Source organism: Eulemur rufifrons, chromosome 14 (genome assembly GCF_041146395.1).
Source record: "Eulemur rufifrons isolate Redbay chromosome 14, OSU_ERuf_1, whole genome shotgun sequence".
In the NCBI taxonomy this organism is placed as follows: Eukaryota; Metazoa; Chordata; class Mammalia; order Primates; family Lemuridae; genus Eulemur; species Eulemur rufifrons.
The window spans coordinates 36981330-37005387 of NC_090996.1; the positions used below are offsets into that span (position 1 = coordinate 36981330).

The 24058-nt window shown below is 43.4% G+C and overlaps 1 long non-coding RNA gene across 2 annotated transcripts in view; it reads right to left on the minus strand.

The window, feature by feature from the left end:
• Positions 1–23681, minus strand: part of LOC138394800 (uncharacterized) — an 82895-nt gene extending 59214 nt beyond the window's left edge. For both annotated transcript variants that reach the window (XR_011235332.1, XR_011235331.1), the window contains exons 1-3: positions 22602–23681; positions 21513–21776; positions 13256–13332 (exon numbers count right to left, since the gene is read on the minus strand). This is a non-coding gene — a long non-coding RNA (uncharacterized lncRNA). The remainder of the gene's footprint in view (positions 1–13255; positions 13333–21512; positions 21777–22601) is intronic.
• Positions 23682–24058: the final 377 nt, after the last annotated feature.

Consider the following 24058-nt stretch of genomic DNA (forward strand, 5'->3'; position numbering starts at 1 on the left):
GAAAGTCTAAAATCTAAAACTTCTACTTGAACGTATACATTATTTTCAACAATGTAGGAACTACTATAAGCATCGAGAAGTCAAAAGGGTCCACCAAAATTCAAAAGCTAACTGCAAAAAAAATTAGTGATCTACATTATTTTGTAAAGATCAAGATTGGCTTTGGAGTACATTAACTCAGACTTCTGAAGAAACATATATAAATAAGATAAAAATAGGCAATGCAACCTTAGAATAAATGCAATACTAATAATTTCATCTTCTTTTTAATAACCAGTTTTATCAGTTGTAAAACTACAGGTAAAGTCCATATATGGAACCACAAATTATTGCTAATAATCCTTCGAATTTCAGCACTGTCAAGTTAATACTGTATTTGTCTGTAAATAGTAAAGAAAAGGACAAAATAAACTCCTGAAATGCTGCTTTGCCTAAAAACGTTTCTTATGGAAAAGGAATCCAATGTTTATCATCAGTGATTTTTAAAAATAGAAAATATTGCTGTTGCAAAGATTATTTAGAGAACACAGAACCAGAAGTCCATGACCTTTCAATAAATACACTGTACTAAAATCTTCTTGTAAGAGAGAGAGAATAAAAACACCAGTCTGTTAAATCTCTTCCTCCCTTCTGTTTAAAATGTAGACAGATTTCACTAAACTGACAATATGAAAATGGAATCCAATTATCTTAGCCCTCTTAAGTTACTTATTAACTTTTAAGTAGACTGTTATGAATTTACAGTTCCTGCAGTTCAGCTGCCACTTTTCCCAACTTAAAGCAGGCACTAGGGGTTGAAGACAGTCTCCACTTGCAACATCAATTATAGGTAAGAACTTTATGCTCGTTTTAAAAAGAGATTATTGTGAGTTTTGTTCGGCCCCAGGAACACCACTCAACACAGATCTAAGCACATAACAGATGTTTAATGAACATCTGTTGAGTAAATGGTAATGCTGAATTGTATTAGTGCAACATTAGTTTTTTTTCCTCCTTCCATTTACAGTTCTCCCTTGTTGGAAATGAAACTCAAGACCGTAGCAGTCCCTCAAAAACACATAAACAACTTTATTCACAATGAAAAATAAAGCTGGGTCTCAAAATACAATCCCAGCGCCATCTTTATGTTCTCCATTATTTTTAAAGAAAATGAGAAATAAAGCCTGTTTTTAAGAAATAGATAATGGATACCAACTTTCCTCAAAATAAAAAATCCACATTTCAAACTTATTTTCTATGTTAGTAGTACTGAGAGTAACAACTGATGGTTTCAAAGTAGGCACAGATTGGGTAAAAATCCAAAACAAGCATATAAACAAAACTACGTGTTTTTTGCCAACGTTTTTTCCTTAATCTTAGTCAAAAGGGTATGTGCCTAAATTTTACTAGATGTGAGACCAGCTTTGTCTGATGCTTCCAGATTCATTCGTTCAACAAATATTTTAATGAGCATCTACTGTATTCCAAGCCCTTTAACGTTTGCGTTTGCAAACTGCACACCACCACCGAATTCCTCTACGAATCCTTATCATTTAAAAGAATGGCAAGGTAATAAGGAATCTCAACACCGTTTCTTGCACGCATGAAGTCAGTGGATTGGGGCGCTTTTTCAGCCGTTAAAGCGGCATCAGCGAGCCGCTGCCGACCACACCCGGGACCAAAATCCCAAACAGCAGCCACAGCCGGTGAAACCACCTGTGAGAGTCGCCCGCGCTCCTCCTCCGAGGAGGCGGCTGGGACTTCCGCTCCGAGCACAGCGAGCTCCGCTGCGGGACCATGGGCGGGACGCGCCGGGCGCCTCGGGCGACAGTCCGGCTCCGGAGCCCGGGTCCCCGCCCCGCGAACCCTCACCTGGAGACCCCGGGCCGTCCCGGCCCACCCCTCGCGCCACCGTGGCGACCGCCAGACCCGCCGAGTTGGGGGGAGGGGTCTGCGTTTCCGCTTTACCGCGGCGGGCGGTGGGCGCCTCGGTCGCCGTCTGCCTGAATTCCGAGCTGAGCTCAGGTCCCTTCCTCAGAGGGAAGGGACGAAACCCAAAGGTCCTCGGGGAAGGGACCTCGCCCGAACCTGGAAACGGAGCCGCAGGCTCGGCCCGGAGCCCACGGGCGGCGCTCACGGCGGAGCCCTCGGGGACCGCGGTTCGGGGCTTCAGGCCGCCGCCCAAGGGCCCGAGAGGGCAAGGCGCGGGGCCGGCGCCGCACTCACCGTCACCTCTGTCTCGGCCGCCCGCTCCCGCCAGCTCCCGCAGCACCGCTCTGGGGCCAGCTCCGGGGCTCTCCAGTAAAGGGGAAGTGATTTTAAACTGAGAGGTGAGTTAGGTGATATTTAAGCTGAGACCTTAAAGTTAAGGGGCCAGGCTCAAGATCTGGGAAAGACCATTCAGACAAAGGAAACGACTAGTGTAAAAGTCCTAAGGCAAGACCAAGCATGGCATGTTTCAAAAATTGAACAGACTAACTTGGATAGAGTCTAATGAGCAAAGGTGAGAATGTCTGAGAGGTCGTCAGAGGCAACAAGATCTCCTTAGCCCAGGAATTCGAGACCAGCCTGGGCAACACAGCAAGACCCCATCTCTAAAAAAAATTCTGCTCAGCTGGGCACGGTGGTACACGCTTGTGGTCCCAGCTACTCAAGAAGCAATGGCAGGAGATCGAAAATGTAAAAACCTCCAACAGAAGTCTCCTAGATTTAGGGAGGGATTTTCAGTGTACAAAAATGTATTGGAATGCGTGTCCTCTTGGTACCGTGCCGCCTGTTTACTCCCCCCTTAAAAAAGGAGAGGAGTATAAGTACATTTATCGTTTTGCACGGTAAACTAGCAGCTAGCCACAGCAATCCCAGGAGTTATGATCACACCACTACACTCCAGCCTGGGCAACAGAGCAAAACCAGGTCTCTTTGAAAAAAAAAACAAAAAAAAAAAACAGAAAACCGTGACTATAGCTGAAATAAACTTAGTGGTAGGACTACACACCAGCTCAGAAATAAGGATCTTATTAACCCAAGATGGTTACTTCATACGTGAAATGCTAACATATGAATCCAAGTAGGTCAATGTGGAATTCTAATGAAGATGACCTATTTAGTCTATAAAATAGATTCACTATGTTGTTCAGGCTAGGATTATTTCAAAACCATAGGCAAACCCTTCTTGTGTGTCATCCAAAATCATTTTATTTGGTATGTAAATAGACTTTTTAAGAATTATAAAGGTCATGTTTATGTTAACGTGAAAGAAAACTATAATACCAAATCTGATTTTTGTTCAAATTAGTAATTAGGAGTTAAAGTAAAATATCAGCATATCAGTCTAAATTACATGTTGATATTACAAAAACTGTAAAGAAATATGCACATACATACACACCTACACTCCCTATAGTCATGAAAACCAAGTGTACATTATGGCCACATACGAGTCCCACAAGTCAATAAAGACAAATTTTTGTATATTGCACAAAAAAAGGAAACTCTGTAGACTGGTTTGAGGAGAATTTACACTTGCACATAAAATTATTTATTCATTCAGGAACTACCAAGCTACTCATTTCCACAATTTATCTAAAAGATTTTTTTTTTTTTTTTTTTTTTAATCAACCAACAGGAAATGAGACCTACAGCTCAGGGGGAAAGGTTATTAGAAAAACAATCTTGTCTCAGCAGAATGAAATACTAAAAATCTGCATATCATTAATTCCCCTTGCACTCTCATTTCCCAACTAAATATCAGTTAAACTCCATTTTTAGACTATGCATTGAAGTCTGTACAAGCATTTTTCTTTTTTTTCTTTTCCGTTAAGAGCACAAATAAGCATATGCATTTAATACTACTCAATAAACTTGTGATTATCTTAGCTAGCTGCTAGTTTTCCGTGCAAAACAATAAATGTACTTATATTCCTCTCCTTTCTTAAGGGGGGACTAAATAGGCGGCACGGTACCAAGAGGACAGGCATACCAATACATTTTTGTACACTGAAAATCCCTCCCCAAAACTATGAGACTTCTATTGGAGGTATCTACAAACAAAAATAAAAACTGCTAAGAATACCATTAGGCTTTCTCAGTAATTTCTCCTCTTCTCTAACAAAAAGAGTTGAGCAAAACACAGGAGAACAATGAAGTTTTGGCTCCTGATCTCACCTGAGCCTACATCCCTGATAAAAAGAAGGGTATAATATAGTACAACTTGAAGTGTCTAGTCCATGAAAATCACCAACACTCAGAACTCAAGGAATGTAACTGGAAAGAAATATGGGGCAAGTCCAAAATAAATTTTTTACATGTTATCACCCTATTTCCAAACCAGGTTTCCCTCTTCTTTATTTCATTTGCCTTAGCTCTCTTCATTCCTTTCCTACCTCCTCTGTCCCTTACCATTTCACTGTGTATTTTCACTTCCCATACCCAAAAGTTGACTGGAAACTTACTTTATATTCTTGTATCTAAAGTTGTTTCTACTTAATTCTTATAGGACTACACCGTTTGAGGAGAAGTTCAAATGCTTTCGTTATAGAAACATGCACATAGGGCTGTAACCAGAATCAGGAGTAACAAGACAAGCAGCCATTCGTTCAGGAACTCTGAGTGCCCATCGTGAGCCAGCCACCCTCCTGGGGACTCTGCAGTGACTAAAACAATGCTCTATCCCTGAGGGCACGAAAGCAAGACTGTGCTTGGCAGGTTCAAGAAACCTGGAGGATGCCTGGGGGCCAGAGTAGAGGAAGCCAAGGAGAAACCTGATTGTGTAGGACACAAAACCAGAGAGGCAGGAAGTACAGATCAACGGTGGCTCTCATAGGCACAGTAAACATTCTGGCTTTTACTTTCAGAAAGCCACGGAACGGTTTGAACACAGGAGTGAAATATTCAGACATTCATGTTAAAAGGATCACCTTGGTTGCTGTGTTGAGAATAGAAAGGTGCAGAAGCAGCGGGGAGACGAGTGACTATGAAAATAACACAAGCAAGAGGTTACGGTTGCTTACAGCGGTGGCAGCAAGTTGTGGTTCCATGTATAGTTAAGGCAGCATTTAAAGTATATAAAGAAGGTACTTTCATGATAATTATTTGAATTAGTTGGGGGAGTATCAGAAGGAAAGGAGTCAAGACGTCTATGTGGTTTGGGGCCAGAGAAACTGAAAGAGGGAGTGGACATTTAAAAGATGAGAAAGAATGCAATGGAAACAATTATTGGAGGGGGTGGGAGAGAAGAAGGAGGCGACGAGTTGTCCAGTTGTGACGTGTTAAATTTGGGATCTAGATGTCCAGTTAAATTAGACATCTAGCTGAAAATGTTGAGTACGCAGATGAACATACAAGTCTGGAGATTAGGAAAGAAATTCAGACCAAAGATAAAATTTTTAGTTAGAAATATATACTTCTAGCTAGATGAGATGAGATCACAAGGGACTAAATAGAAATACAGAAGAGGTCTAAACATATATCCCTGGAACACTGCCTCGTTTTTTAGAAGTTGGAGTGATGAAAAGGAACCAGCAAAAGAAACTGAAAATAAACAGTGCTATCCCAGAAGCAAAGGGAAGAAGGTTTCAAAGAATAGAACATTATCAACCACATCAAATGCTGTGACTGCTGCTATCTTCACTGATATTGGAATTCACCAAAGAGGTCCTAGTAACCTCAAAAAAGAGCTACTATAGTAGAATGGAAGAGGAAAAAAAAAAAAAAGAAAAAACCTCCCTGTAGTGGATCCAAGAAAGAGAGGGAGTACTGAAGACCACAAATATCAACTTTTCTGGAGAGTAGTAACGAAAGAAAGATGCAGTGTGGAACAAGGTTTTTTAAAGATGGGAGATATCAGTATCTATATGCTGCATATATATCTATATGCTGACAGGAATGATCCTGTAAAAATAGGACAGTGACGCATCTCGTTGGCATGCACGAGGGGATGGACACGGAAGCCAGGCAGTGTCCTTGACGGGAGGAAGGCAGAGAACGCCAGGGCAGCCGTGCAGACCGGGGTGAAGAACAGCAGGAAATGCAAAGAGCATGGGCAGAGGCCTGAGGGACATGGAAACGGTTTCTGATCGCTTTCATTTTTCACACACGGGAAACACGTTATCAGATGAAAATGGAGAAAAGGGTAGAGGTTTGAGGAGAGAGGTGTAAAATAGTCCTTTAGGGGAATGCTAAAGTGATTCAACCAGGGAAATGTCCTGGGATTACACCACTGTCAGCAACACAAAGGGCCTTCCTGAGGTCAGCGGTCAGGCACTGAACGGGAGACCCGGGTCAGCATGGCTGTGTTTTCCTCAGAGCACGGTCTACTGCCCAGGTGCAGGCTGAACCGGACGGAGAACTGCATGTAAACGGTGTGGGGTGGAGGGCTGGCCGGGGGAGTGCAATGGAGGAGTGCTCTACATGGAACTGAGGGTGCGTGAAAGGGAGAGATTATAATAGTGGACCATGGCTTCAAGGCAGGGAAAATATTCAAGTAAAGATGTGCAAGAAGGGGGACAGTACAGAGGTGGCAGAAGCAATGGACTGCAGGTTCTCAAACAGACAGAAGTACTGTCAAGGGGGGTTACAGTTGTCCCACGGGGGTTTGCTTCATGGAACCACACCATACCCAAATCCCCAGATGCTCAAGTACCAGATATAAAATGGGTAGGTGTTTGCATATAACCTATACATATCTATAGACTTTAAAGCATCTCTAGATTACTTATATGTAAATGCCATTAAGTAGCTGTTATCCTGTAGTTTTTAAATTTGTCTTTTTTTTAGAGACAGGGTTCAGCGTTTTTGATCCACAGTTGCTTGAATCCTCACATGTGGAACCCACGGACACGGAGGGTCTACTGTATCTGACAGAAGTTGGAAATAGAGGATGCGGAGGCCCCAGGGGAATTATGCCGAATGAAACATCCTTAGTAAAGTACGGGCAGTTCTGGTTAAAATGTTATAGAACCACCTTAAACACTAAAGCAGAACGTCACCCTGGGCAAAGTGGGCCCGCAGCTGAGGAAAGCTGGGAAGCGAATTTAAAGATAGAGAATTATTTCACGGGAATTGTAGCTGGGGGTCCCAGACATAGAATTCTCCAGAAAACTATTTCCAGCAGTCCTAGGGCGTCCGCTTTGAACAACCTGTCCAACCCAGGAGGCAAAAATGCCAGATCACAATCACATCAGCTAAAATAAACCATACCTTTCCCCTGGATCCCTTTTGCCCACTGAGCAGGACCCTGAGCAGGCGAGGACGTCATACTGAAGAGAATCTGGCAAAGTAAAAGAGAAATCAAGTAGGAATCTTCCTCCAAAGCAGGCTTCTAGGTCTGAAACAGTGGGAACCAAAGAAGAGTTCAGAATTGTGTGAGCGTCTCAACACTGATTATACTGAACTGCACCTCCTAATGACTAAAATAAGATTACGAATGACAAGTGACCACAAGAGTTTTTATTACCTGGAGGTTACTGGAAAAGTTATCTGATCTTACTAAGAGCTCATCCAGAGGTAGAGACTGAATCTATAGAGGGTCTGAAGGCACAGTGAAAACTGTTTTCTGCTTAGCCTTACCAAGTCCCATCCACTGACCATACTAGTTCCACAGATACCCATAAATTCCCGCTACGTGTCAGGTATAAAATATACACAATGCTAGATGTAGCAGAAATTCATTTTTGCTTTACTAAGCAAAAAGTGAAAGCAAATTATTACGTCAAATAAAACAAAAGTCATTTTAGGTTTGAGAACAAGTACAAAATTTGATCATGGAAGATGTCATAAGAAATCTTAGCATGAGCTTCTAAGCGGACAAGCAACAAAACAGGGATATCAGGGCTCACCATTTAGTCATTTTCAAAGTCACCTCTATTTAATCCGGACTCATCTAATGCATTCTAGGAAAAGGAGTGAGTACGTGTTACTATAATTTTGACTGAAATGCATTTGCGGGTACTTTATAGTGTCAAGATAAAGGCAATAAACACAATTTATTACCAAGTCTTTTTGGCATTTCAATTCAGAAACCCTATTTGGATGCAGTCACAGAGCAGTCTCAACGAAATTCTAGTCCATTCATAATTTGATAGTATTACAGAAAGAGTCAAGCATACTTAAGCTTTGAACTGAGGCAGCAAGTCAATATTTAATATGCTAAATTCCAAGTTTTTCCAGGAAGTATGAAAAAAAAATCAGAGAAAATGCTATCACCTAACTAGCAAGCAAGCATTAAGGATAAGCACGTTTTACTCAGTTCCTCTCAAGAATACACAGGGAACCTACAATGCCCCCCATTCTGACACATTACTAACATTTAACATTCAATAAAATGTTAAAATATTTGTTTCATAAAAACGGAGATAAAAAAAACACTAAAACAGGCCAGGTGGGGTGGCCAGTACCTGTAATCCCAGCAGTTTTGGACGCACAGGCTAGGAGTTCCAGACCAGCCTTGGCAACATAGCAACACCTCGTCTCTACCAAAACTTTGAAAATTACCCGGGCATGGCAGTGCAAGCTTATTATCCCAGCTACTCGGGAGGCTGAGGTAGGAGGATCACTTGAGCCCAGGTGTCTGAGGTTGCAGTGAGTGATAGTCATGCCACCGCACTCCAGCATGGGTGACAGAGTGAGACCCTGTCTCTAAAATTAAAAAAAAAAAAAAAACACTACAATATATCAAAACCAATAAGCATGTTTCATTGTGAGTGAAAAATCTTATAAAACCTTAAAAACAATCCCAGATTCATCCTAAAACAGATGAGAAACCTAAAGATGTTCATGATTTTTAAAAAGACAACTGGGAATTAAAAACATAATAGCACCCTATACTAGACAATAAACGTGAGAATTTGTTATATAAGCATTTAAATAAAAATTTTAAAATTCAAAAATGTTTTCTACAAATGCTAATTAATAAACTCTCACAATCTACACAGGCAAACATGGGCACAGCTGCAAATGCCTTGTTAGCATCATTCTTAATCACTTGATCAATTGCATCTGAGAGAAAAGAAATTCCTTCTAGATCACTCTGAAGGGTCTTACAAAAAAATCAATCCCCCCCCCAGCAGACACATCTACCTCGATGAAGAAAACACCAACATTTCAAATATTCCGACAATCACAAAATAGGATAATCCTGGAATTTACTCAGCCTCAAAACATTATGAACTACTCCAACACAGGAATAATACCTTAAAAACATTTACAGTGTTTTCTAAAGTACAAAAAATATTCATTACGAATCCTGATTTCTTGGAAAAATTATTTGAACATGTCTCAATGCTGTTCATTGTCAAGAATTCTGATGATGTGCTTATCCAAAAAAAAAAAAAAAAAAATGCCAGGCACTTTTTATTTAACATATGACAGCCTGCTTACATTGTTTTTTATCATCGCTATTAGATTTCTTATCAACACCAGACTAAGAGTGGTAAATTGTCAAGAAATACACATTGCTTCCTCCAAGAAATACACATTTAAAGAAAAACTATCACAACCCTCTACCACTAAAATTTGAGGGATTCCTTCCCTTACTATTCCTAGGAACAACAATCACAAAGAGCTAATAGCCAGAAAGTCTAAAATCTAAAACTTCTACTTGAACGTATACATTATTTTCAACAATGTAGGAACTACTATAAGCATCGAGAAGTCAAAAGGGTCCACCAAAATTCAAAAGCTAACTGCAAAAATCATTGGTAATCTACATTATTTTGTAAAGATCAAGATTGGCTTTGGAGTACATTAACTCAGACTTCTGAAGAGGCCAAATATTGTTTTTAAACATATATAAATAAGATAAAAATAGGCAATGCAAGCTTGGAATAAATGCAATACTAAAAATTTCATCTTCTTTTTAATAAGCAGTTCCATCAGTTGTAAAACTACAGGTAAAGTCCATATATGGAACCACAAATTATTACTAACAATCCTTCCAATTTCAGCACTACCAAGTTAATACTGTATTTGTCTGTCAATAGGAAAGAAAAGGACAAAATAAATTCCTGAAATGGTGCTTTACTTAAAAACGTTTCTTATGGAAAAGGAATCCAATGTTTATCATCAGTGATTTTTAAAAATAGAAAATATTGCCGTTGCAAAGATTATTTACAGAACACAGAACCAGAAGTCCATGACCTTTCAATAAATACACTGTACTAAAGAGTACAAGAGAGTACAAGAGTACTAAGAGAGAGATAATAAAAACACCAGTCTGTTAAATCTCTTCCTCCCTTCTTTTTAAAATGTAGATAGATTTTATTAAACTGACAATATGAAAGTGTAACCCAGTAATCTTAGCCCTCTTAAGTTACTTATTATCTTTTCAATAGACTGTTATGTATTTACAGTTCCTGCAGTTCACCTGCCACCTTTCCCAATTTAAAGCAGACACTGGGGTTGAAGACAGTCTCCACTTGCAACATCAATTATAAGAAAGAACTTTATGCTCATTTTAAAAGAGGATTATTGTGAGTTTTGTTCGGCCCCGGAAACACCGCTCAGCACAGATCTCAGCACATAAGAGATGTTTAATGAATATCTCTTGAGTAAATGGTAATGTTGAATTGTATTAGTGCAACACTAGTTTTTGTTTTTCCTCCTTCAATTTACAGTTCTCCCTTGTTGGAAATGAAACTCAAGACCATAGCAGTCCCTCAAAAACACGTAAACAACTTTATTCACAATGAAAAATAAAGCTGGGTCTCAAAATACAATCCCAGCGCCATCTTTATGTTCTCCATTATTTTTAAAGAAAATGAGAAATAAAGCCTGTTTTTAAGAAATAGATAATGGATACCAACTTTTCTCAAAATAAAAAATTCAGTTTTCAAACTTACTTTCTATGTTAGTAGTACTCAGAGTAACAACTGATGGTTCCAAAGTAGGCACAGATTGGGTAAAAATCCAAAACAAGCATAGAAACAACGTTTTTTGCCAACGTTTTTTCCTTAATCTTAGTCAAAAGGGTATGTGCCTAAATTTTACTAGATGTGAGACCAGCTTTGTCTGATGCTTCCAGATTCATTCGTTCAACAAATATTTTAATGAGCATCTACTGTATTCCAAGCCCTTTAACGTTTACGTTTGCAAACTGCACACCACCACCGAATTCCTCTACGAATCCTTATCATTTAAAAGAATGGCAAGGTAATAAGGAATCTCAACACCGTTTCTTGCACGCATGAAGTCAGTGGATTGGGGCGCTTTTTCAGCCGTTAAAGCGGCATCAGCGAGCCGCTGCCGACCACACCCGGGACCAAAATCCCAAACAGCAGCCACAGCCGGTGAAACCACCTGTGAGAGTCACCCGCGCTCCTCCTCCGAGGAGGCGGCCGGGACTTCCGCTCCGAGCCCAGCGAGCTCCGCTGCGGGACCGCGGGCGGGAGGCGCCGGGCGCCTCGGGCGACAGTCCGGCTCCGGAGCCCGGGTCCCCGCCCCGCCAACCCTCACCTGGAGACCCCGGGCCGTCCCCGCCCGCCCCACGCGCCACCCTCGCGACCCCCAGACCCGCCAAGTGGGGGGAGGGGTCTGCGTTTCCGCTTTACCGCGGCGGGCGGTGGGCGCCTCGGTCGCCGCCTGCCTGAATTCCGAGCTGAGCTCGGGTCCCTTCCTCAGAGGGAAGGGACGAAGCCCAAAGGGCGGGTCCTCGGGGAAGACACCTCGCCCGAACCTGGAAACGGAGCCTCAGGCTCGGCCCGGAGCCCACGGGCGGCGCTCACGGCGGAGCCCCCGGGGACCGCGGTTCGGGGCTTCAGGCCGCCGCGCAAGGGCCCGAGAGGGCGAGGCGCGGGGCCGGCGCCGCACTCACCGTCACCTCTGTCTCGGCCGCCCGCTCCCGCAGCGCCGCTCTCTGGCCGGCTCCGCGGCTCCCGCCGCCCTCACGCCCGCAGCTGCGCTCCCGGCGCGCTCGCCCCGCCCAGACTCGTGCACGGGCGCACCCGGAGGCGTCGCGCGCTCCCAGAGCGGCGGGGGGCGGGGCCTCATTAGGCAACCGCCGCGGCCAGGCCCCGCCTCGGGATGGGCGGGCGGCGCCACCCCCACCTTGGAGCCGCGCAGGTCGGGCGGCCGCTGCTGTGGGGAACCGGCCGCGGACAGCAGGGGGTGGAGCCTGTGCGGGAAAGCGCGCGCGGAAGATGGCCACCGAGCCTGCGCGGGAGCCTCTTCCCAGTCGGGCCCGCAGGCGGCTGTGGCTTGCGCCCGCCCTGCCGCGGAGGGGCGGTTTCTGCGCGCGGTGTGGGCCGCGGCCGCGCCCTGAGGAGGAAGCGGGGTGCCGAGCTGGCGGGGTCCGTGGTGTCTGTTGGTCGCAGTTGAGACCTCGAGGTCCTGAAACCCTCCGACCATTGTTTTTTTCAATGTCACAGTCAGAATCGTTTTGTCATTCCCTGGCTTCAGGCCCAGCACTTCCAGCTGGCATTTGCAATGCGAAAACTGTTCGTGCCCCAGACCCCTGTGACTCCTCCCCTGGATCGCATACGTCCCAGAAGTCGGGACACGTGACAGTGTCCCAGTCTAGCGGCCAGTACTCCACCAAAGGACCCGCAAAACTCTGCCTGTGGTCAAAGGGACAGAGAGAGCCAGGTGCCGGTGTCAGGGCATCCTTCCAGCTGCTCAGGCCACAGACCTTGGCGTCATCCTTGGTCCCTCTCACACTCTCATTTTCACTTCCAATCTGCCAAGAAAGCTCGTTGGTTCCACTTCCAAAATACATCAGACTAGTTCTCACCTGCGTTACTTCCAGCATCTCAATGATACCTCAGTGACCTACTAAACCGCAGGGCCTCCCTGCCCATCATCTACTCCGTTTACTGTCAAAACAGCCGGAATATCCTCTCACAAGGAAATGTCACTTAGCCTGAGCCAGGTATTTAAAATTGCAACCGCCAGACACCAATTCTCAATCCTTCCTACTTCATTCTTTTTCTTTTCTTCCCATGACACTTCACACCTGGTAGCGATCTCTATGGTCAGCTTTCCGGATCTACGGTTAGGCATTCACAGATTCAACTAACCGCAGATCAAAAATATTCAGGAAAAAAAATTAAATAACACAAGAAATACAGTACAACAACTATTTATATAGTATTTACATTGTATTTGGCATTGTAAGTAATGTAAACATCATTTGAAGTATACAGGAGGATATATATAAGTTATGCGCAAATATTATGCCATTTTATATTAGGGACTTGAGCATCCACAGATTTTGGTATTGGTGGGGATCCTGGAACCAATCCCCTAAAGATTCTGAGGTATGACTGTATTTATTTTACATGTTTACCTTTTAGTGTCTCTCTGGTCTTCGCCGGTAGAAGCTGGGATTTTTGTCTGTTTTGTTCAACTGATGTACCCAAGTGCCTAGAATAAATGAAAAATTTTTAAATTCCCTGAGATAATAAAAAGTGTAAAGCAACAAAAAAATGACCCGTTTTGTATTTTAAATTTCCTCTTGGTTTCAATTTCTATTAGTTAATTTGGTCAATATTATATTCATAACACTCTCCTTACATATTTAATTTAGCCTTTAAGATTTAAAACAAAGCAATTTAAAGCCACAGACAGTTTGGATTTTGTTTGTTTGTTTGTTTCTCTCTGTCTTTGAGACAGGGTCTTGCTCTGTCCCCTGGGCTAGAGTGCAGTGGCGTCATAATAGCTCTCTGCAGCCTCCAACTCCTGGGCTCCAGGGATCCTCCTGCCTCAGCCTCCTGAGTAACTGGGACTACAGGCACTCGCCACCACACCTGGCTAATTTTTCTTTCTAGTTTTTGTCGAGACTGGGTCTCACTCTTGCTCAGGTTGGTCTCGAACTCCTGACCTCAAGCGATCCTCCTGCCTCAGCCTCCTAGAGTGCTAAGATTACAGGCATGAGCCACCATACCATGCCCTGTGCCGGACCCCACTCCCCTCCCGTGTCAAGCAAACATTAAGGATAAGCACATGTTTTACTCAGTTCCTCTCAAGAGTACACAGGGAACCTACAATGCCTCCCATTCTGACACATTACTAACCTTTAACATTTAATAAAATATTAAAATATTTGTTTGTACAAATATTTTGTACAAAGTTTTGTACAAATATTTTGTATATACATACACACATAAACACAAAGATGAGTATACCAGCAGCAATGAGCATGCCAGACATTCAGACTTTGCTTTCTAAATACTATTCTCCTCAAAAGGAACCAGAGAAATGGCTAATTTCAGGGCTCATGCAGGGAAAGTATTTAAGAAGCTTAGAACATCAGGTACCATAAAATATGGAAATTCCCAAAAGATCATGCAGTTATATCAAAATGACACTGGAGCTAACCAAGGGGCTCCCACTGGCTAAATCTGGGATAATTTCAACATCAAAGAAATGATATAATGAGAGCAATCGTTTATAAACCATTGAATAAAATAGGAACCTAGGAGCCCATAGTGATATCAATTAATAGATAAACAAATGGGGGGTGGATACAGAGGCAGGAAAGCTTTCCCTTACAATAGAAGGTCAACTAATAAATGTAGAAGGATAATGGAAGGGACGATTACCATTTGGCAACCCTTATAATAATTGTTTTGGTCAAGGAGCAAAACTGGATACTAATATAAATGGGTGAAAGTGTGATCAGGAACAGGATTTTTACATAGTCTCAAAATATCTCCAGACAATATTTATTCATTAAGTTTCCATTGCAAAGTCTGGCAGACATCATCTTACCATATGATAAAAGTAAATTTCATCAGCAATGGGACAAATCAACATGATGTGCCTTCTGATAGAATTCATCGAGAAGAACACAGCATCACCTCTGTGGTATTCCTGCCAAAAACGCCTGTCCTGAGTACATTGGTGGTATAGTGGTGAGCACAGCTGCCTTTCAAAACGCATGTCCTAAATCCAGTCATGAGGAAACATCAGACAAACACAAACTGATGGACATTCTGCAAAGTCATTGGCCTGTCCTCTCCAAAATATCAAGGTCATGAAAGGAAGGAGAGACTCGGAACTGCTCCAGATAGAAAGAAACTAATGAGACATGACAGTGAAATGCAACATGTGATCCTACATTGGATGCTGGATCTATAAAAGACTTTATTGGAGAAAATCAGTAAAATTTGAATGAGGTTTGTGGATTAGAATGTGCTATGGTATTAATTTCCTGATTTTAACGGACATAACGTGATTCATGTAGAAAAGTGTCTATTTTTTAGGAAATAGACATTGAAGTATTGAGGGGTCCTGTGACAGCATGTCTGTGACTTACTGCCAAATGGTTCAGAAAAAAATGACTTGTAGCTACACAGAGAGAAAGAGAGAATGATAAGGCAGATGTGGTAAATTTCTAACAACTGGGAAATCAGGCTGAGGGAACACAGTGTATCTTTGTACTATTCTTGAAACTGTTTTGAAGAGTTTAATTATCTCCACTTTAATAGTTTTGAAATATTTTTAATAACCCTATTGTAACATCCCCTTCAGCAGTTTAATTCAAGATCAATATAAAATAAGAGCATGAAGCTATTAAGAAATAAGTCATGCACAAAGTAAGAATCTATAAAGATAAATAAATAAGAGTTACTAAATATATTAAGACCTGGGAATCTTGGATTCTATTTTTTTTTTTTTTTTTTTTTTTTTTGAGACAGAGTCTCACTCTGTTGCCCAGGCTAGAGTGAGTGCCGTGGCGTCAGCCTAGCTCACAGCAACCTCAAACTCCTGAGCTCAAGCGATCCTCCTGTCTCAGCCTCCCGAGTAGCTGGGACTACAGGCATGCGCCACCATGCCCGGCTAATTTTTTTCTATATATATTTTTAGCTGTCCATATAATTTCTTTCTATTTTTAGTAGAGGTGGGGTCTCGCTCTTGCTCAGGCTGGTCTCGAACTCCTGAGCTCAAACGATCCGCCCACCTCGGCCTCCCAGAGTGCTAGGATTACAGGCGTGAGCCACCGCGCCCGGCCTATTTTTTTAATTACATACTAAATTGTACTGTTAAAGAGCCATGGAAGGCCATAAAAGTCCTAAGAGGTCTTCTCTTTATATATTTTTTCATTTGGATCAAGAATAAAGTACAATGATCCCAAGAGGATTATGTATCAGAGAGTTCTTCTGGAGTTAACTCATATAAGGTTTTTATTTTATTTCATCATAAAACAAGTCAGGCAAAAAAAAGCCTAGCTCTCTTTTCCTGCTGTTACAATGGGTCTGGCCATAATCTGTGGCGTATGCATCACACTTTGTAAACCCGTATCTTGCTCTTGCCCTATCATCCTATCTTTCTCTCCTCAATAAACCTCATTTCCATGCTTGCCTTACAAAAAAACAGTAAAGCCTAGGAAATACATTATGTAATATAATGAACACCTACCCAGCCTAAAATAAAACATTTCTAAACACAACAGACTCTCTTCTTCTCCCTACGTGTTCCCAGGACAATATTCTTAATTTATCTGTCTTAATTTATCTTAATAGGATCTGTCATTCCCTTTTAAGTATTTATACTTTTGCTGCACAAATATATATCCCTTAACAAAATATAATCTTGTTTGGCATGATATTTGAATTTACAGAAATTGTATAATACCATATACATCCTTCCAAGCTTCTTTTTCTCACTCAAGTATTTTAGATTTAGTTAGCTTGATACACATAATTTTAATTCATTCGTTTTAACTGCTGTGTAGTGTTCCATGGTTTAAATATATAATTTTTTATTCTGTATCATATTGATGAGCATTTAAATTGTTATCCCATCTACCCTATTACAAACAATGCTAAAATGAACACCAAATCTACGCCTTACACTGATTTGCAAGCATTTATCTTGGCCGGTGGTTCTCAAACTTTGGAATGCATCAGAATCCCCTGAGGGTTTTGTTGAAACATAGATTGTTGAATCCCACCCCCAGAGGTTCTGATTCATTTTCTAAAAGAGGTTTTTAAGTGATGTTGATGCTGCTGGCCTGAAGACCACACTTTCAGATCCACTGCCCTAGGATGTACATCCTGGAGTAAAATTGCTGGGTCAAATAATTGTGCATCTTCAGCTTTTCCAAATTGTGCCAAATTGCTCTGCAAAGGAATTTTAATGATATGCTCTCCCACAACAGGCAAGTTGTCTTTCTCAAATCCACACCACACTTGATGTCACAACACTTTTAAGGTTTTACCAACCCAAAGAATATGGAATTCTGGCCGGGGAAGGTGGCTCACGCCTGTAATCCTAGCACTCTGGAAGGCTGAGGCAGGTGTATCATTTGAGCTCAGGAGTTCGAGACCAGCCTGAGCAAGAGCAAGACCCCATTTCCACTAAAAATGCAAAGAAATTATATGGACAACCAAAAATATATATAGAAGAAATTAGCGAGGCATGGTGGTACATGCCTATAGTCCCAGCTACTTAGGAGGCTGAGGCAGGAGGATTGCCTGAGCCCAGGAGTTTGAGGTTGCTGTGAGCTAGGCTGACATCAGTGGACCCTAGCCTGGGCAACAGAGTGAGACTCTGTCTAAAAAAAAAAAAACAAAAATATGGAATTGTGGTTTTCATTTGAATTTTCCCAATTACTAATGAGGTTGGGCATCTTTTTATATGTCTGTAGCCATTCAGGCTCGGTTTTCTCTTGTCTGCATTATCTGTTCATTCCTTTGTCTGTTTGTTATTAGGGTGTTTAACTTATGTCAGAAGACAAAATTACAACAAATTTAAAGATCCAATTAGCTTTTATTTGTGCTTGTAGAATTGGGCAACACCTCACTCTGTAAAATAGAATGAGTGTTTCAATGAACTGAGCAGAGAAGTTTGGCTTTATAGGCAGAAAAAATGCTGCAGAGAGCAGAAACAACACAAAAAATGGATTGGCCATTTAAAAGTTAATTTCCTTATAGGGTTAAAAAAAAGGGGACTTCCTTACCATGTGACTGAGGTTGGTTGACTGGTCTCACCTGCTTTTTGGGAAACTGGTCTGTTTCAAAGTTCTGTTTAACTGTGGCACTTAGCACAAGCAAACCCATTCTGGTTTGGCCTGGTCTACTGGGGCCTAGTGCAGGCGGCTAGTCCAAAACAGTGGCCTCCCATAAACCTTGTTTAACTCTTATATAGAGTAATAGTTACTAAACTGTCGTCTTTAGAACATGATGTGAGGACAATGCACCTATAATACATTTTTGGGAAATTCAACATATATATTTACACTCAATTTATTATAATATAGAAATTTCTGTGTTATATCAACCTAAAAGGAAGAAGCTGATGCAAAATTAATATAGAGAGTTTATTTGGGCCAAGGTTGAGGACAGTAGCCTGGGAAACACTTTCAAGTTGCCTTGAGGAGTGTTCCAGGGAGCAAGGAAAAGCTCAAGATTTTAAAGAAAAAAGGACAAATCAGGAGAGGGGACAATTACAAAAGTTGCTCAGCAGGAATTCTCATTGGTTTACAGATACAACAGTGGTTAGTGATTGGTTATACACTGCCGAACTATAGGGTGCATGGCATTTCATGGCGACCTGGCATCAGTTTAGTCTAGAGCCTCATAGCAAGTGGCTTCATGAGGTAATTATTCTGCTCAAGGGGGAGTGAGAGTGACTGCGGTTACATTTTAAATGCCTCTCCTGGCCTCATAGTTTAATAGTGCTGGAATTCCTCAGATAAAAAGGTTTTTTTTTTCTTTCTCAGTTATAATAGGAGAAATAAGAATACAAAATTACATATGTACCACAATATACAAACTAACACCCCAAAACACCATACTTAGAAAAGAAACTAAAAAGAAATATTCTATCACTGTATGTTCAAGTTTACAGATAGGTTTTTTTTTTTTTTTTTTTGTGGCTTTAAGTATGTACACTTTCTTTCAATTTTCTATATTTTCAAATTTTTTTTTTTTTTTTTTTTTTTTTTTTTGTTGAGACAGAGTCTCACTTTGTTGCCCAGGCTAGAGTGAGTGCCGTGGCGTCAGCTTAGCTCACAGCAACCTCAGACTCCTCGGCTTAAGCGATCCTCCTGCCTCAGCCTCCCGAGTAGCTGGGACTACAGGCATGCGCCACTATGCCCGGCTAATTTTTTCTATATAGATTTTTAGTTGTCCATATAATTTCTTTCTATTTTTAGTAGAGACGGGGTCTCGCTCTTGCTCAGGCTGGTCTCGAACTCCTGACCTCGAGCAATCCACCCGCCTCGGCCTCCCAGAGTGCTAGGATTACAGGCGTGAGCCACCGCGCCCGGCCTCAAATTTTTTAATTCAAATAATGTAGTTTCATATTCCATGGAGATTCAGTGTCAAGGTAACACACAAAATAAAAGTCATGTATGTAATATTACCCTGAGCATCCGTTAAATTGGGCTGTCTCTCAGAAACTCCAATAGCGATTGAAGAAATGTTCAGGGTAATTTTGCAATACAACCTGTTTTGTGTCTACCATTGGAATTATTGCTGTTTCTTCAGTTGAGTACCAGATGGAGCAACAGAAAAGCAACTGGGTAACATAAGAAAAATCTACATTGTATCTCTTCTTAGAATCACACTTAATCTGGTGAGATGATAATATCAGAGATACCCAGAAACTGGGATCATTGAAGAAAAAGCAGGTTTACACATTTCATCTCATGCTCACGGTTCATTGAGTGGAATGTTAGGCAGAATAATGCACCATTTAGACTGTTGCTTTCTCCTCCTCTTATTTTTATGGGGCTAAGCTCATACAGTTGAATTTGCATAAGTAAATTTGTATATGAGGAGACTCTATTGTACATAATTTGCTTATAATAGGGAAAAAAACACCTTTTTCAAAGGAACAGATATTCTGGAATACATAAATACATACATACTCCCTGTTTTCATCATTTACTCAGTCATTCAACAAATATTGCATCTGCTATTTCCGCACTGGGCTACATGATGGAGGAGATAGAGGAAAAAGTAAAACCATCTCTGTCCTCATGGTGCTTAATCAATTAATCAATCAGTCAAATAAATAAAAAATTATCCTATGATAAAAAAGAGGTACATAGTATCTTGAGAACATATAATAAGGATATCGATGTACACTGAGGGTTTTAGAAAGGCTCCCTGTGAAAGTGACTACTGAGCTGGATAGGAAGTATGGGATGCTGTGATGTAAGCTGGAGCCAGATGACACTGCCTCATGAGAGCCAATAGTTTAATTTTCAGAAATTTTGAGACAGATTTTAAATAGCCATTATTAAACATTAAATTATGTAAACTTATAATTAAATTATATTAAAAACACAGATCATAAATACTCAAAACTCTTCACTTCTTAATTATTTTTACATTTTACTCTCATCTATGCTCTGGAGGTTATCTACTATCCATCTTTTCCCATTCTAAGTAGCAGATTGAAATCATCCTGTCCAGCACCTCTGCACTGCATATGCTACCTGTCCATTAGTGACTTCGTAGCCACGTCAGTTATCAGATCGACTGTCACAGTGTCACAGTGCTTATGTTCAAGTATATCTTATTTTAGTTAATAATGGTCCCCAAGCTCAAGAGTGGTGATGCTGGCAACTCAGCTATGCCAAAGCCACAAAGTGCTTCCTTTAAGTCAAAAAGTGAAAGTTCTCAACTTAATAAGGAAAGAAAAAAAGTAGGCTGAGGTTGCTAAGATCTACGGTAAGAAGAAATCTTTTATCCATGAAATTGTGCACAGTATATTGTTATGATTGTTCTATTTTATTGTTGGTTATTGTTATTAATCTGTTTACTGTGCTTAATTTATAAATTAAACTTTGTCATTGGTATGTACGTATAGGAAACACATAATATAGGGTTTTGTGCTATCTAAAGTTTCAGGCCTCCACTGGGGGTCTTGGAACATATACCCTGAGGATAAGTGAGAACTACCATATCCACAGAAAAGCTGCTTCAGAGCAGTGATGAGTATAGAAGCAAGGCTGGAATGGGTTAAGAAGTGAATAGGAAAAAAGAAAATAGAGGCGCTTTTCCTTCTATTACAAAAAACGATTGTAGGAAATGTACTCACTTACATTGGCCTAAAAGAAAAATGTTATTTTAACCAAATCAGAAATATTAACTGAATTCAAGCTCCACTTAGGACAAAAGTTCACCTCAATTTATCCATGTAATTTTACCTAGTTCTCTGAGTTCCAGAGGATGAAACTAACTCTGGAAAAACACAATGGTTATAAAACAAAAACTCAAAGTAAAAAATAAATAAATATTTTTTAAAAACCACAAGAGTAAGTTGTTACCACTGCCATTCCATTTAGGAAACAGCAATTCTACAAAGAAATTGTTACCAAAAAAAATTGGTACAGAAAAGTCAGCTGGAGAAAGTGAAGCAAGAACGTCACTCTGCTGAGCCTTACCTGGGCCACCCCATTCTGAGGGCTCATCTGTTGAGTTGCCCCAGATTCCCTGAATCCCTGGGGGTGACAGGCCTGCAGACCAGGGCTCATTTGTGTGATGTCCCAGGTTCCCTAAATCCCAGTGGCCTACACACAAGAAATCATCTGGTGGCTCTGCCAGGAGTCCCAATAGCTTGGCGGCTGTGACAGCCGCTTAGCTTACCTTAATTCATGTCTTTCTTCCTTTTCTGTAAGAGGTGAGGAATTCGCTGGGCAGGGCATCTAAAAAGGCTTTTTCTCCCGGGCTCCTGCACATCCCAGGGTGGGTACAGGAGTAAGTGGTGAGCAGGGGGCCACTGGAATTCCTGGGCAGATCTGAAAGGGAGGAGCAGCCATTCCCCATCTCTTCCTCGTAGTCAGGTGTGGAGCATGTGTGTGATGGCCGGAGCCTCTGCTGCTGTGGGCCAGGAGGTGGCTTCTGCGGGAGCTGTAGGTGACAGGAGGAAGGCGGTAGGACACCAGAGATGGCTCTCTCTGCCCACACAGTGTGCGTCAGTCATTTCTGGACACATCCAGGCTCCTGTCTCCCACCCTGAAGTCTCACTCCTAAGAGCTCCCCTGAGGTCACCCATGTGTAATGTGGGTACATCTACCCTATGTGCTGTACTGAGAGGGGTGAGTTGCGCTAAAAACTTCAAAAACTGTAGGTAAAAGGGCCCCTCTCCTGTTTTGTATCCAAGCGTCTTCCCCAAACTTCACTTGAATTCAGAAGAGCAACCTGCAGGCAGACCCAGGCCCCTCCCCACCTCATACATTCTTGTGTCACTGCAGGGGCCCTTGGCAAGGGAGCCGCCTGGGATGTGCAAGGGGTGTGCACACGAGTGGTTGAGAGTGGGCCTTTCTGCCTCTTGGTCACTCTCTCAGTGCCACCCCCACCCCCATGGTTTCCGCACCTCCCGTAACCCCCACCTCCGGCCCTCCCTAGAGCTCCTCCCTACCCCACACACCCGGTCCCTTCCTACCCACTGCCCAGTCACTCCCTCCCACCCATCCCCCCCCCATCGCTTGCCCACCTCCCGGAACCCCCACCTCCAGCTCTCCCTACAGCTCCCCCCCATCCTGCCCACCTTGTGCCCCGGGCCCCTACCCAGTTTGTCCCTGGGGGCCATCCCTCACCACCCCGCACAGCTGGTCACTCCTGCCCCCTCCGGGACCCCCTCCGCCCCCTCCCTTCCTACCGCTCTGCCGAAATCCGGGTCACCTTGGCCCCGCGCAGTCGCTCCCTCCCCGCCACCTCCGCAGTCCTCCTTACCGTCCCCGCCCTCATCGCTGCCGGCCGCCTGGCCACTCTTCTTTCCTCCCTCCGTTCTTTCCGTGCATCCTCTGAGCCTGGGCTGCAGGACCCCACCGCACATCCTCCGTTCGGCTCTCTCCCTCATCCCTCGGTTGTTTCCGTCCATCCTCGGCCCTCTCCGTCCTAACTCGGTTCTCCCTGAGGCCTTTTGACTGTTTTCGCCAAACCTCTTCGGCCCTTCCCGTGGTCCCCCGGCCTTTGTCGCCAACTTTCGGCTCTTTCCGTAATCCGCGGGGGGCACAGTGCCGACCCTGACATTTGTGCAGGCCCTGCGGTTTTTTGGCAGTCTTTGCGGCAATGGCACCTTCTGGAAGAGTCTTCCTGTTGTGGGGGGTGGGGACTGGGCAACAAAGCTGGTGTCATCTGAGCGCTGTCCGAGGTTCACTAAGTCCCTGGAAGGGATCGATCTGCCCACCAGAGCTCATCTCTGGGCAGTCCCAGGTTCCCAAAATCCCTGGGGGCCTGGACTACAACCAGGCATACTCTGTGGGCTGTCCCAGGTTACCTAAATCACTGGGGGGGAAAGGCCAGCCCTGCTCCCCTGCCCTGCTCGCCTCTCAGCCCATCGTTGGCACTCTGAATCCCGTGACATTCCTTCACTCAGTTGAATTCTTCAGAACCCGATCCCCCCCACCCTCCGTACCCCCGTGCCACGGGAGTTCGTTCTCATGGCAGAGCCATCGAGGCTGGGGGGACTTTCTGGATTCCGAAATGATAGGCTCTAGTAGGTTGTCCCGTGTGTTGCAGCAGATCTCTGTGTCTGGCGCCGGTTGTGTTCGGGCTCCACCTGGCGGCCGCTTTTATACGAGCCTCTTGTCCTGTGAATCTTCGGTGCAGCAGGCCAAGCAAGGGACAATCCCCTATGTGACCGAGACTGAGTTCCAGGAAGCAAGCAGCCTTCGCAAGGCTATATCGGTCGTGCCGGGACAGTGGTTGGGATATCTGGGAGGGGGATCTTGGGCCTGCAGGTCTGTTACGGGAGGACGTTTCCGCTGCGCTTCCAGGCTCAGCCAGCCAGGCAGCTTGTGGGGTTGTCTGGGCAGGTCGACCAGCACGCTTTTGCCGCTTTGGAGACCCGAACCACCCCGCGGGGACAGGAAGGAGACGGCAAACCTGGACGGGAGAGGAGGGTGTTCGGCGACCGGCCGCCATCCCGTGCGTGCATGTCCCTCTCCCTCGGCCTCGCCTCTCCTACCCATTTTCCCTGGGTCCCGTTCAGGAGGCAGGGACAGCCCTGTGAGTGGCACCCAGTCGTCCTTGGCTTCTTCCGAGTCCTACTGTGGGGGCACAGACCGGGTTATGGGTGGCGCGTGTGGCCGGCGAGGGTGACTCCTGTCTGGCCGCGGCCGCTCCTGGGCCGCGGCGGTCCCGTCCCAATGTTTTCTCCTCCACAATTCCCCGTGCTGGGGACGGGA